General features: G+C 48.6%; 2 non-coding genes across 2 annotated transcripts; both read right to left on the reverse strand.

Annotated features, from left to right (window-relative positions):
* Positions 1–1768: 1768 nt before the first annotated feature.
* TRNAW-CCA (transfer RNA tryptophan (anticodon CCA)) lies at positions 1769–1840 on the reverse strand. Its single transcript has one exon. It is a non-coding gene; the product is annotated as a tRNA-Trp (tRNA).
* Positions 1841–13213: 11373 nt separating this feature from the next.
* TRNAW-CCA (transfer RNA tryptophan (anticodon CCA)) lies at positions 13214–13285 on the reverse strand. Its single transcript has one exon. It is a non-coding gene; the product is annotated as a tRNA-Trp (tRNA).
* Positions 13286–14793: the final 1508 nt, after the last annotated feature.

The raw sequence follows: 14793 nt of genomic DNA on the forward strand, positions 1-14793 counted from the left end.
GCGAGAACCTATTCATATATGGCACAACTTGTGGACTAATCCCCAAGGGCTGGGTAGCAGTCATCGCTTCCCGTGTTGAACGTTTAAACTTCTTCAGAAGTGATTCAGCAACGGCCGTAAAGACCCATCGAGGGAAGCCAGCAGCTTTTAATCGGCTCACCTGATGAAGAAAACTGAACTTTATGTTGTGTGGGCACGACTTCTCCAGTGCTGACTCCAAGCAAAGAGACGCAATGCCTTTGTTACAATTTTGGAGAGAGTGAAGTGTACAGCAACAGCTCTTTCTATACACGAGCATGATGAGACCAGTAAAAATGCTCATAGTTCTACGTGAGGCTCAAGTACAAAAACTGCAGACAAGCTTCTTCCGGTAATTCAACAGTGATTGAAAGCCCTCGTCCTAGCTTTACAAAAACGTTTAATATAGAATCAGGAAATGTAGGGTCCCCCTGCTTATTTAAAAGAATTGAAAAATCATCAGTGTACCTTAAACCTGTGAAGGCTCCCCCCATTTAAGAGCATTATCCAAGTCCCAATATACATCTGCTAAATATATATCGCTGAGAACCCGCGTGACACAGGAATCTATGCAATTTCCCTGCGTTGAAAAAAGGGCTTTTCGTCAAAGATAATAAAGGTTAAATTACAAAGGTTACAAACAACTGGTTGCCGTGGTGGGATGCCCTCAGACCCCGGTCCTAACAGCACCAACCGGTGTAGCCGAATGCTGGAGAGCCCCCGGGAACTTGGGTTTGTCTTCTGGCGCCACCCCTCCGGTAGTGAGAAGGACAACTATGCTTCCAACACCTTCAGCGGTGTCCTCCGCCTCAGCCGCGTCCATGACGTGCTCAGCCATTGCCTCATTCATCTTTGGCCTCGTTGCACTGGCGTATGTTCTAACACACTCGGCTTCGACGTGTCCGAAGCTTTTGCAGTGTGAACTACGGGGGTCCTGGCCCTCTCAGAGGACATGCCCTCTGCCTTGGCAGCGCTACCATTGTATCGGACGAGCAGGCACAACCAGCAAAGCCAGTTCTCCATCGATCTTGATTTGGTGCACTATGTCTTCGACCTTGGCGCCGCTAAGAACGCTAAACTTGTGGTCAAACACTTGCCGGACATGCCCGGGACCCGCCTTCGCTTACGGCTCACCTCAACCACCTTGCAGAAAGCGCCGTCCGTACATCTTCGTCACTCACCCCGCGCAGCAGCCAATGTATTCGAAGCCGCACCTGCTGGTCCTGTGGGTCGAAGACGAAGCAGCGCCACACCTTCACCTGTACCTCCTTCAAAACAAGCAGGCGTTTCGTGGGAGCGGCGTCATTGAACGTCTTCGTCCACACGTGGTTAACCTGCGCACCAAGGCTTACAACATCGGGTAGGAGGCCCGTTTTCGTCAATGCGTCCATAAACCTTCGACTTTGTATGGCCCCGCAAGGACATCACGGTGTAAAAACACGCTGTTGATAACAAGTCGTCATTTTAGTAGTTGTAAAAAAATAAACTAGTATTCGTTATCCACATTCCTGTTTCTGCGAATGACACTGGCCATGATCGCTGCTCCGCTCGAGCTTATGACGCTGCCATCCAATTAGCTCGGCTGACGGAAGCAGAATGCCACAGAGTCCTCTTTGGGTGGTCTTTTGCACACTCGTGTTAGCATGTTTTGCTCGGCCTTCTGTCGATGAAGCATGGTTAAAGCAACAAGTCATTGTACATAGCCAGATAAATAGATATACAGATAGATGAAAACGAAAAAAAGAGAACTTGACCCAGACGTGATTCGAACACGCAACCTTCTGATCTGGAGTGAGACGCGCAACCGTTGCGCCACCGAGTCCATTTTTTTCTCTATGCAGAGTTAAGTACATCGTGTACACAAATTAATACGAACACTTTCGCAAGAAGTAGGGAAAAGCATTTAAAATGCCAAAAACACTTTGCTTAACGTAGTAGGAATAAAAATGTTTAGGCGTGACAAGTTTATTCAATACAGGTAGCCACTCTGGGTGCTCTTCACCTGCATCAAGTACATCTTTTATATAGGGTATGCTTTCAATAAAGTATTCTCTGGCAGTATGCACATTAACATCACGATGACGATATGCCATTCATGCTTTCCAGATGCCGTGCATACTTAACAACATAAATATATACGGTATGCCAGTGTCCCTATAAACAGGTAGAAAACGAATTCCATAAGATGTTAAAGGTAGTTATTTTTATAAGTTCGTTGCAGATTGTCCCCAAAAAATAGAGTGTCAAAACAATCTAAATATAGGTGATCAATGATCTCTGGTTTGTGACATAAAAGACAATTAACAGACCATGGAACAAATAAACCTTTTTCCTGTTGCAATGGTTTTACCGGAAGCGTGATGGTGTGTAGTTGAACAAAAACAAGTCTTTGCTGATGGTCATATCCCATTCTGTAACCCTTTTCAGGACGTTTTTCGCAGGACCTTCTCCGTATATCGTACGGTACATCGGCCCAGGTAGCATTACATCGGTTAGGTCCTGGTATAGTTGTCTTCTTGTCACCCCACTTACATACTGTGAAGAAAAACGCAGAACTAGTATACTGAAAGCAGCCACCACTTCGCGCAGACAACCATGAATGCCTATAAGCCCAGCGCAACAGCAAGATACAACGAATTCGGGTAGATAACAGCATAATCTAATTTGAAGCATAGTACACAACACATTATGCCTCTGATCACGCAAAAAAATAAACCTTGAAACTATTTGCTTGAGAAGTAAGTGGGCTAGTCCCAGCCCACCCGCCTTCACTGAGCGGAAAAGATTTGTACGGCTCGAGCTTTCCCTCTTGGAGGCCCAAACAAAAGTGGTAAAAACTCTGTGTACCTTTTGTAAGCTTGAGCGGTTCATGCACAGCACTTGAACATACCAAGTTTTGGCCGCTAGATATATATCGCAGACCGTGGACCTCACGAATATCGAGAGGTTTTTCACTCCCCACTTGTTCACTTTCTCTCAAGTTTTCCGTCTCTTATTTCCAATATTCAATGGGATCATTATAACTCTGCAATTGTACACCAAGCTACTTCGTCGGCACGAAGCTCCACTTTCTCTCTTCGAAGACGTCAGGACTTTCATCCCAGGTTCCATGCCAGAAACATGCACTCATATCCCAATTCAAAGCACTGCCTGACCGCTTGCAGTACTTATCTGGTACGCTAACTGTTTCACTAATGCTTTTCCAGCCCTTGAAAAAACAGTGATATCGTCTGCGTATGACATTGATTGATTGATATGTGGGGTTTAACGTCCCAAAACCACTATATGATTATGAGAGACGCCGTAGTGGAAGGCTCCGGAAATTTAGACCACCTGGGGTTCTTTAACGTGCACCCAAATCGTCTGCGTATGACAATATTTTGACCTCACTCGTCATCAACTGAAACCCACGTATTCTGTCATTGCTACCTATGTTCAAACAAAGGAGCTACAAATACAGGCAAATAACAATGCGGAAAATTAACATCTCTGACGAGCACTCCTAGCAATTGGAAAGTTTTCCGTGACTTCCTTCTTGATAACAAGGCTATAGCGAAGCAGTTCTTATGCGGCAATTTCACATTTTCTAATATAACACTTCCAACATTTACATGTTCAAATATTGAAAATAGTACCGCATGCACAACACTGTCAAAAGCCTTTTGTAGGTCTAACTTCTCACGGTGTGGATGGTGGTGCCAATTGTTCGACCCTTAATTTCACATGTTTGGTGTGGGCTTTATCACACTTTGTAATCTCTTGGCAAACTCCTTGATAAGAACCATGTAGTCGGTGTTAGTGAAGCTTATGGGGCGATAAGCGCTCACCAACAAAAGCTTTACCGGGTCATCACTCTTCGGGATAAGTACAAAATGTGACCTTCAAAAGAACGGCGACATTTACTTTATAAGCCGCTGCAACGAGGCGACAAAGTAACTCCGACAGCTCATCTTTGAATGTTTTGTAAAAGGCTGCACTTAGCCCATCTGGGCCGGGCGTTTTACCTTCAGTCAATTCGTCAATGGCCTTTTCTGTTTCTCCAACTGAAACGGCTGCTCCAGGCATTCGGTAGTCTCCTTATCTAGTATAAGCATTATTGACTAGAACTCGCCGTCCAAGACTTATACTCTTGCCCCTTCTGCCCAGCAATCCTCTGTAATAATCGACAACTGCTTTTTTATCATTTGTTTGTTCGTGGTGGTCACCTCCTTATTTTTTATGCATTTTATTTCAATATGGGATGCCTAGCCCTTTTCTTAGCACTGTGAGCGTTTCGTCGGTGTTTCGCCCATCCAAAAGTGCTCTGCGCGTGCGCGTATAACTGCTCCTTTGTATTTTTCTACGTCCGCTTTTTCGAGCTGTTTTTTCACTTCTATTATCTCTTTCGCTAAGGTGTCTGGTCCCGTGCTCTCAAGTGACAACAAGAGTTTGAGGAACGAGAGCAATTTTAACTTCTTGCTTGAACTCTTCCCATGCAGGGACCAATCGCCCCGACTCAGTCAAGAGTATTTTATCGATGAGCATTTTAACCTTGTCCACGAAGACTTCATCACTAAGTTATTTATTGTTCACTTTCGAAAACTTCCACGAAAAGATTGGCTTTTTGTTTTTCGCACCTATCGTAAAAATTACGGCGCTATGGTCACTGAAGGCTACCGGTTTATGCTTACATGTCTTACATACCGGCACTAGTGCTTGCAATACATACGCTTTGTCTAATCGGGCACAGCAATCGTGCTGGAAATGCGTGTACTTAAGGCCATTTCCATTTAGCACAAGATTGCCAACATCTAACCCTTTATCTTGCATAAGCTCTGACAACAACAAGGCACTTTGATCACGTGTGGTTAGCCTTTTGATCCTATCTTCTCAGAAACACACACAGTTGAAATCGCCCAACAGTATCACATGTCTTTCACATTTTAAATACTCTTCGACGCGTGCAAAGAAGGGTAACCGCTCCGTTGGGCTGTCCGGTGCATATACAAAAATAATACGTCATTTCTCAATAAAGTCAACAAAAATACAAGAGGCAAGGCGGCCATCATTGGTAGTATGAACGCATTCTTCAACTAACCCTAAAGAATTGCGCAAGAAGAGGGCGCACCCCCCCCCCCCCCAAAGGTACCAACACAGTGAGAAATACAAACATTAGAGCGGCGCCTAAAAGGTTCGACCATACAGTCCACTTATTCTTGGCTTTCGACCTTCGTTTCCTGTACCGCTACGACATTGAGGCCTTTCTCGAAAAAGAGGCGACTAACCTGATACTGTACTTCTTTCGTCTAGAGCGTAGGCCACGAACATTTAAGGTAGCGCCACGTAACTCCGTTTCATGCTGTGAAGGCCGTGCGAACGATAGTGCAGACTGCATGGTTCTTACCTCCCTACGTGATACAACCCGGGCTGTCACGGTAGAATTTGTGGGTATACACAAACAATCTTGCCCCCTCCACACGCTTTATATAACGTTGAAGCCATCTTTGTCACATTCCTTTCCACCTAGTAATTTTGCTCCCTTGTTGAAAGTCTGTCCCCCGTGGCTACGAGGGTGGCTTGGGCGGTGGACGCGCGCCCGCCGCGATGTTCAGCTTTGTGAACCCGGAGCTGAGTCGCCTGTGTGCTGGTGTTTTGGCTGCCGGCTGACTTCCAATCGTTTTCTGTTGTCCTGCGTCCTCTGTAGTACCCTACTCACGTGAACGCTTTGCAAATGCCCCCCCCCCTCCCTAGTGGCGTCCATGACTTAAAATGTTCGGTCGACGTCACGGTACTTTTGTCCTTCTCGTCACGCTTTTTGTCTGAAGGTACGATGCTAAGGTCCTTGCTCTGTTGACTGATACGGCCGGTTTGCTCACCCTGAGCTGCTTCGCATCCATCGTCATTGGGGCCCTTAGAGAGGGGCGTGAACACCGGAGCTTGAGTCTTGCGGCCGGCGGCTTCTTCTGCATCAACTTTGTCCATTACATATTCCGCGACATGATCACCAGCCACAGGCTCAGCCACAGGACCAGCCACAGGCCCAGCCACACTGGTGTAAGTCTGGACACATTCGCGCTCTTCGTGCCCATAGCGTTTGCACCGGTCGCAGCGAGGTACGCGACAGTCCCGCCGTATATGGCCTGTTCGTCGGCGCCGTAAGCAAAGTGGCGCCTGTCCTGGCACATCCAAAAGCGTGTTTATGTCACTCACTTGGAGTTGGTGTGGCAAGTCTTCGATAGTCCCGCCATTTTTCAGCTGCAGGTTTACTCTCCTGGTCCAGGATCAAGCAATTCGGTGGACGCGGCATAGTTCTTTCGTTACTTCGGTCACTTTTCCATTGTTCACCAACGCGGTGCGCACGTCTTTGTCTGGTACATTACGTAGTAGCCAATAAAGCTTTGGCATCACATAAGGTTATTCGGGTCAATGAGGAGAACGCTTTTACTTCATCTTTACGTCGCTAAGCGCTAGCATGTTCTTCGTGGCTTGGGTTGTAGTGAAAAACACAGCCCTGTTATGCCTGAGAGTCCACAGCGAACGGCCGTGCCTCTGAAAAAGGCAATCTGTGTCAAGGCCAGCGAGCCCGCCTGACGCGATCAACAAGTCAACGGCGTCAGCACGCCACGGCGCCTTTCTGTCGGCGCCTTTGTGTCGCCACGTGCAGTGAGTCAGCGCACGTGCAAGAGAGCCCGTCGAGTAAACAACTGGCGTCTTCATGTCTGGGGGTCTGACGCGGCCCAGCGGCGACCCCATTGGAGGAGTCTGCCCTGACGACCAGCGGTGCTTCTGATTGGACATTTTGGTTGGACCCGGTGCATATAAAAGAAGCCCTGCGTCGCGTCGCGATCGGCGGTCCTAGGTGAAAGCTGACATGTGTGTCAGAGCGGACCCGTTTGAGAGCAGACATATGTGTTAGAGAGGAGAGCTCGGCTCTTCGAGTCTCCGTCGGCCCCAGTGCCGAATTTGTAACGCCTCTGTATATATGCTGTACATAAACCTTGTTTAACTCACCGTCGTCTCGTCCGCTCGTCTATCAGCTCTGCGCAGAAGCAGTCGCGAGCTGAGAAACCTACGCTACCAAAACGGCTGGTGACCTTCCCGGTGGAGTTCGAAGCAGTGGCGCCTTCGGGACCGTGTTGGCGACGCCGTCTTTCGAAACAGTGGTTGCAGCGGTGAGATTTCGAAGCGCCCTTCGTAACGTCGTCGGAGGTGCGCTTCGCAACAGTGGTTGGCAGCTGCGGGATCGGCCGGCGTCAGCGACATCGATGCGGTGAGTGCCTGATGTTTTCCCCTCAGTTCACCAGACTACTCTAGCTCAGGTTATAGTAGTTTAGAGAAGGGCTGTGTGAAGCATTAGAGTGAGCTTTGATCGTTTCAAGCCAAGTCGAAGCGCTTTGAAACTAAAGTTAATGCGGAGGGTGTAAACACGGGAGTGTGAAAAATTGCTTGCGCGTCTTGCTAGTTGACTTATAGTGAGTACGGCAAGTAAATTGTTAACAGGGGCAAACAGCAAGAGGCTAGTGTGAACGATGGAGAACCTTAAAGTGAAGGAACTCATCGAAATTTGTGAGGAACTCGGCATTACTTTGGGCCGTGCGAAACGAAAGCAAGCGATCCTTGAGATCATGAAGCATGAGGGAGTGTCGGCTGAGAAAGTCGATGAGGCCTGGGTGGATCTCAAAGCACGCCGCGAGGAGGCTGAAAGGCGAGAAGCTCGCGAACGTGAGGAGGCTGAAAAACGAGAAGCTCGTGAAGAAGCTGAAAGGCGCGAAGCTCGGGAAGAAGCTGAAAGGCGCGAAGCTCGCGAAGAAACTGAAAGGCGCGAAGCTCGCGAACGTGAAGAAGCTGAAAGGCGCGGAGCTCGCGAACGCGAAGAAGCTGAAAGGCGCGAACGTCGCGAGCGCGAGGAGGCCGAGAGACAGGAGCGCCTCGAGTTGAAACGAATATAATTGGCAATCCTACAGTGTTCGCAGGCGCCTAGCGTGGCTTCTCCAACGATTCAGGTCAGCGGTTTTCGAGTTCGGGACCAACTGCCACCGTTCGTAGTAGGCGAGGACATGGCGAAGTATCTCGTCAAGTTTGAACAAGTCTGTGAGCGAAACGCTTTAGAGCGGTCTCTTTGGACGCGGCACCTGTTAGCTCTTCTTCCCGGCGAAGTGTCCGACGCGATAACTTGCTTGTCGAGGGAAGCGTTTGAGAGATATGACGAGGTTAAGGAAGTGCTCTTAAGACGTTATAAGTTGTCACCCGAGGCTTTCAGTCAAAAGTTCCGGTATGCTAAAAAGGGGAATGAGTCACACGTTGACTTCGAGTTTCGTCTTAAAGCCGATTTAATTGAATGGCTCAAGGGCGAAGGTGTTTATGACGACCGCGATAAAGTGTTGGAATGCGTTGCATTGGAGCAATTCTACCGCTGCATCGAGGAGGATGTCAAACTTTGGCTGCAGGACAAACTTGGTGAAGTACAGCTAAACAAGGCAGCAGAGTTAGCTGAGGAGTATTATACTCGCCGAAAGTTGCACAGCAGGGCAGTGCGCGTTGAAAAGGATGAGAGAAAAGAGGGCTTTTCAAAGAAACCTTATCAACGGAGACCCGCTCCGCATCGTAATTTCAAGAAGGACCCGTCTCTTACGAAGGACAGTGTAGGGGAAGGGCAAACAGAAGCGGAGAAATCGAGTGAGGTTTCTAGCACACAGGCATTTAAATCGGAAAACAAACGGAAGCCGCTAATCTGCTACAACTGCAAAAAGGAAGGACACATCGCGAGAAACTGCCAGGAAAAGTTTGCCTTCGCAACGATTCGAGAATCAGAAAAAAACATGCGGTTGTTGGAGCCGTATCTCCAAGAAATTATGGTGAATGAGAAAACGTGCCGAGCACTTAGAGACTCAGCGGCAACCATGGACGTTGTCCATCCTTCATTGGTGTCTCCGGATGACTTTACAGGAGAATGCGCGTGGATCAGGCAAGTCACCGAGGAGCAGAGTATTCGCTTACCAATCGCCGCGGTTGTCATTGAAGGCCCGTTCAGTAAGCTTCGCACCGAAGCGGCTGTGTCTGCCGCGCTAAATGATCGTTTTCCTTATCTTTTCTCCAACAACTCAGAGCAGCTTCTCAAAGAGCAGGGCAAATCGTTCTTCCCCAACTTAGCGTGCATGGCCCTCACGCGATCGCAAGCGCGGAAGCTTTCGCGGAAGCTTGACCTTGTTCAATGCGGTGAACTCTCGAATGATCTTGTCGGCGGGTCGCCGGAACCTCAGAAAGGAAATTTTCCGCGTGAGTCATGTGAGCAGTCACGCGAGTGGCTCGTCGCCGAAGCGACCGGCGCGGTATGCGTAGACGGAGACGACATGGCGCCATTGAGTCAGAGCGAGAGGGTTGCAGCGCTCTTGCCTGTAGCGGAAAGTTGGAGCGAGCTGCCGAGAGTTGATCGAGAGACGCTCATTCGAGAGCAGCGTGAGTACCTCTCGATTGAAGCGCTAGTGGAAAGCCACAAAAAAGCTTCACAAGTGCTGTCGAAGGAGCACTACGAGAAATCGGTGAAGAAGCGCACTTTTGAAGTAGGAAGTCAGGTATTGCTGCTGCGGCCGTCCAAAAAGAACAAGCTTGAGGTTCATCGGGAAGGGCCCGCAAAAGTAGTATCGACGCTTTCTGATACCAATTGTGAAGTTAAATTAGGAAGGCGGCCAATAAAATTTACAACTTGATAAAACCATACGTGCAACGTCAAGCGGTCGTCAATCAGCTGTTGAATGCTTCAGAGAAAGAGGGAGCAGAAATTTGGAGTTCTAGGGATATATTCGAAGGGGGATCGAAAGTAATCTGGGAGCAGATGAACCTAGAGCCTAGGTTAAGTGAAGTCCGGAAGGAGGACCTGAGAAAGATTGTTTCCGAGTTTGGAGACGCGTTTTCGGACCGCCCCGGAAACACGAGGGTGATCGAACACGATATCGAGCTAAGCGGTGAGGAGTCAATCCGTAGCAAGCTGTCTCATTGTTCCCCTGTGCAACGTCGCAAGTCTGAGCCGCTCTTGGTGCCGCATAGATATCGTCGCCTAAAAGTGGCCGGTTACTGAGGTGGAGCATGTTGCTCCACAGCGCAACTTTGACGTTCGCTATCAAAAAAAAGGGGGGGGGGGAAGCTAAACGCTAATGCAGGTGCATTGAGCAGGGCGTTCTAGCTAGTACCTTCTCAACCTTTCGGTATCTCGCTGGCGATTCGGGGCAAAATTTTGACCTCATCACGACCTGAGCTGAGCGCTCTCGTCCAGAATGAGCTCAAGGAGCCAACTTTGTTGTATTCTAATTCGTTGCGTTGTTGTACGTGGGAAAAAGAAATTTGAGTTGTCATTTTAAGAGTCTTGTGTTTCACATGTGCCTATTGATGTAGAGGGAACGAAATTCAGATAGACACGTAGATAGGTATATGTTGTACTATACTTTGTCTGGTGTTCTGTCGGGTGACCGAGGGCACTTGCTTGTGTCATGTGTTGTCTGTTGTCGAACCGTCTTGGCAAGTTGCAGAACCATCGACAAGTGCTGAAACCAAAGATTGTCAGAAGAGACGAGCGAAGCTGGTCAACAAGTTGTGGCGACAAGCCAGTGGAGCTGGGGTCCGTCCTGAAGAATGCGATGTGTTCCCGGAACAGAGTCTTGAGCTGCATTCTCCCCATGGCCCTGGAGGCGAACCTGGAGGGACCTGGCGAACGAGCGCGCCTGACATACGAGCCCCGTGGAAGCAGCTCGTCTTTTCGGCGCATTGTCTGGCGGCGGGGGTGCTGTTATGCCTGCGAGTCCACAGCGAACGGCCGTGCCTCTGAAAAAGGCAATCTGTGTCAAGGCCGGCAGCGAGCCCGCCTGACGCGATCAACAACTCAACCGTGTCAGCACGCCACGGCGCCTTTCTGTCGGCGCCTTTCTGTCGCCACGTGCAGTGAGCCAGCGCACGTGCAAGCGAGCCCGTCGAGTAAACAACTGGCGTCTTCATGTCTGGGGGTCTGACGCGGCCCAGCGGCGACCCCACTGGAGGAGTCTGCCCTGACGACCAATGGCGCTTCTGATTGGACATTTTGGTTGGACCCGGTGCATATAAAAGAAGCCCTGCGGCGCGTCGCGATCGGCGGTCCTAGGTGAAAGCTGACATGTGTGTCAGAGCGGACCCGTTTGAGAGCAGACCTATGTGTTAGAGAGGAGAGCTCGGCTCTTCGAGTCTCTGTCGGCCCCAGTGCCGAATTTGTAACGCCTCTGTATATATGCTGTACATAAACCTTGTTTAACTCACCGTCGTCTCGTCCGCTCGTCTATCAGCTCTGCGCAGAAGCAGTCGCGAGCTGAGAAACCTACGCTACCAAAACGGCTGGTGACCTTCCCGGCGGAGTTCGATGCAGTGGCGCCTTCGGGACCGTGTTGGCGACGCCGTCTTTCGAAACAGTGGTTGCAGCGGTGAGATTTCGAAGCGCCCTTCGTAACGTCGTCGGAGGTGCGCTTCGCAACAGCCCATACGTGGTTCAGTTGCAATGCGCCTAACGCAATTACCTGAGGCAACATACCCAGGTGGACCAAGGCATCGCGTACATCTTCAGCACGATAAGGTCTTGCATTGATATCTTCGTGTATAAAAAGAGTATTCTGAACACACGCACCTGTGGGCAATTGCGGCAGCACGACTTTGTAATCATGTTTTTCATCGGCAGCAATCCTGTTTCCATGGTCATCTGGGCCGCTGAAACCGCCCCGATGGAGCACATGATGCACACGTCAGTACACTGCGGTGGCCGGAAGTGGAATCCTTGCGCCACCAAGTGACCTTAGGGTGGCCGTTCGCACAGAGGTGGCAGCATGTTTTGCTCGGCCTTCCGTCAAGAAGCACAGGTAAAGTGACAAGTCATTGTAGACAGATAGATAAATAGATAGACAGATAGATGAAAGTACTTAAAAAGAGAATTTAACGTGGACGTGATTCGAACACGCAACCTTCTGAGCTGGAATCAGACGCGCTACCATTGCGCTACTGAGTTCACTTGGGGCGGCCGTTTGCACACACGCAGTAGCATGTTAGCTCGGCCTGCTGTCGATGAAGCACAAGTAAAGAAACAAGTCATTGTAGATAGACAGATAAATATATATGTATAGATGAAAATGAAAAAAAGGGAACATGACCCGGACGTGATTCGAACACGCAACTTTACGAACTGAAGTGAGACGCTCTAACGTTGCGCCACCAAGTCATATTTTTTTTTGGAGGGGGGGGCTTTTGCACACACGTGGTAGCATGTTTTGCTCGGCCTTCTGTCGAGGAAGCACGCGTAAAGGGTCGAGCCATTCGATAGACAGATAATAAGAGAGACAAAGAGATGAAAATGGAAAAAATAGAACTTGACCCAGACGTAATTCAAAAACGCAAACTTCTGATCTGGAGTCAGACGCGCTACCGTTGTGCCACCGAGTGCACTTAGGGTAGCCGTTCGCACACACGTGGTAGGATAATATGCTCGGCCTTTTGTCGTTGAAACACAGGTAAAGTGAAAAGTCGTTGTAGATAGACAGATAGATCAAAATATTGAAAAAAAAAGAATTTGAGCTGGACCTGACTCGAACACGCAACCTTCTGAGCTGGAGTCAGACGTGCTACCGTGTCGCCACCGAGTCCACACAGGGTAGTCGTTCGCACACACGCGGTAGCATGTTTTTCTCGGCTTTCTGTCGATGAAGCACAGGTAAAGGAACAAGTCATTGTAGACAGACAAATAAGTAGATAGACGGATAGATGAGAATAATAAAAAGAGAATTTGACCCGGAAGTTATTCGAACATGCCACCTTCTGATATGGAGTCAGACGTGCAACCGCTGCGCCACCGAGTCCGCTTAGGGTAGCCGTTCACACACACGCGGTAGCATGTTTTGCTCGGCCTTCTGTCGATGAAGCACAGGTAAAGGGACAAGTCATTGTAGAAAGACAAATAAGTTGGTAGACAGATAGATGAAAATAATAAAAAAGAGAACTTGACCCGGACGGGATTCGAACACGCAACCTTCTGATCTGGAGTCAGACGTGCTAACGTGTCGCCACCGAGTCCACCAAGGGTAGCCGTTCACACACACGCGGTAGCATGTTTTGCTCGGCCTTCTGTCGATGAAGCCCAGGTAAAGGAACAAACCATTGTAGACAGACAAATAAGTAGATAGACAGATAGATGAAAATAATAAAAAAGAGAATTTGACCCGGACGTGATACGAACACTCAACCTTCTGATCTGGAGTCAGACGCGCTACCGTTGCGCCACCGAGTCCGCTTTTGGTAGCCTTTCGCACACACGCCGTAGCATGTTTTGCTCGGCCTTCTGTCGATGAAGCACTGGTAAAGAGACACGTTATTGTAGACAATTGATTGATTCGTGGGGTTCAACGTCCGAAAACTACCATTTGATAATGAGAGACGCCGTAGTGGAGGGCTCCGGAAATTTCGACCACCTGGGGTTCTTGAACGTGCACCCAGTCAATGTAGACAAATAAGTAGATAGACAGATAGATGAAAATAATAAAAAAGAGAATTTGACTCGGACGTGATTCAAACACGCAACCTTCTTATCTGGAGTCAGACTTGCTACCGTGTCGCCACCGAGTCCAGTTTTTTGTTTATTACCTGTTGGGTAAACAACATACAACACAAACAACACTGATGGTAAAACCACACCATGAACCACGTACATATGATGACATTGCTGTAAACCAGCGGAAAGCTGGTATCGTCGGATTGAAATTCTGGTAACGTGACCAGTGGCTCTACTCTTAAGAGCCAGTCGGGTGGTTTCGGTACCGCTTTGTGAATATCAACAAACCAATTGACGCTTTCTCTGAAGTAGACTCGAGCAGGCCGTGCATCTATATCAAAATGATAGCCTGCCATTCTTGAACGCCAGAACGAGGGGAAGCCTATGAGCATAATTGCGTGGAATGGCAGCCCATCTTCATCCTGTACACTCAGGAACCGAATCCCGTGTGGGTTCAACGGGAATTCTTTCTTAAGAGCTCTTTGCAACACATCCCAAAAATAGACTCCTTCCCTGCAGTGTAAAACACATAGTCTATGGTTTCTGGGAGCTTACAAATTAGGCAATGCGTGCCCTAGGGCAAATAGCATCCTTTACGTTCCAAAAATTTTTCCACAGGCAATGTACCAGTATGCAACTTAAAGAAAAATGTTTTGGCTCCAGGCTGTACATACATTTTCTTCACTTTCTTCAAAACGTTTGTGCCTAGGCCTTTGCCGTACAGTGTCCTGTACAACGTCACAGGAAAGACAATGTCGCATAAAGCGAAGTACAGTTCTTTTCGTTTAACAATCGCAAGGTATTCTCTTGAAAACCGAACACTTAAATATTTCATACTAGACACTATTTATTTGTAATAGCCCCCTATCCCTCTTGCACTCTCTTCTGTGGTCACAACATATTCCGGCAGATGCCAGCCTAGTCGCAATTGACATAGGGTGCGCAGGAAGGGATCGGTGACGTCTCGAAAAAACAAAAACCGATTAACTAGCTGCCGTAGAAATAGGTGACCTAACCCAAGTCCTCTGTCTTTCACTCTTCGGAACAAGCTAGTACGGCTGCAGCGTTCCCATCCTGAGGCCCACACAAAGACGGCAAATATTTGGTGTAACTTCTGCACATTCGTCCTTGAACAGTGTAGTACCTGCATGACGTACCACAGCTTGATTATAAAAAATAGGTTGCAAACGATAGCTCTGGCGAAAGACGACAACGTGCCTCCTTTCCACTTCTTCTCTTTTTCTTGC

Source organism: Rhipicephalus microplus, chromosome 5 (assembly GCF_043290135.1).
Source record: "Rhipicephalus microplus isolate Deutch F79 chromosome 5, USDA_Rmic, whole genome shotgun sequence".
Taxonomy (NCBI): Eukaryota; Metazoa; Arthropoda; class Arachnida; order Ixodida; family Ixodidae; genus Rhipicephalus; species Rhipicephalus microplus.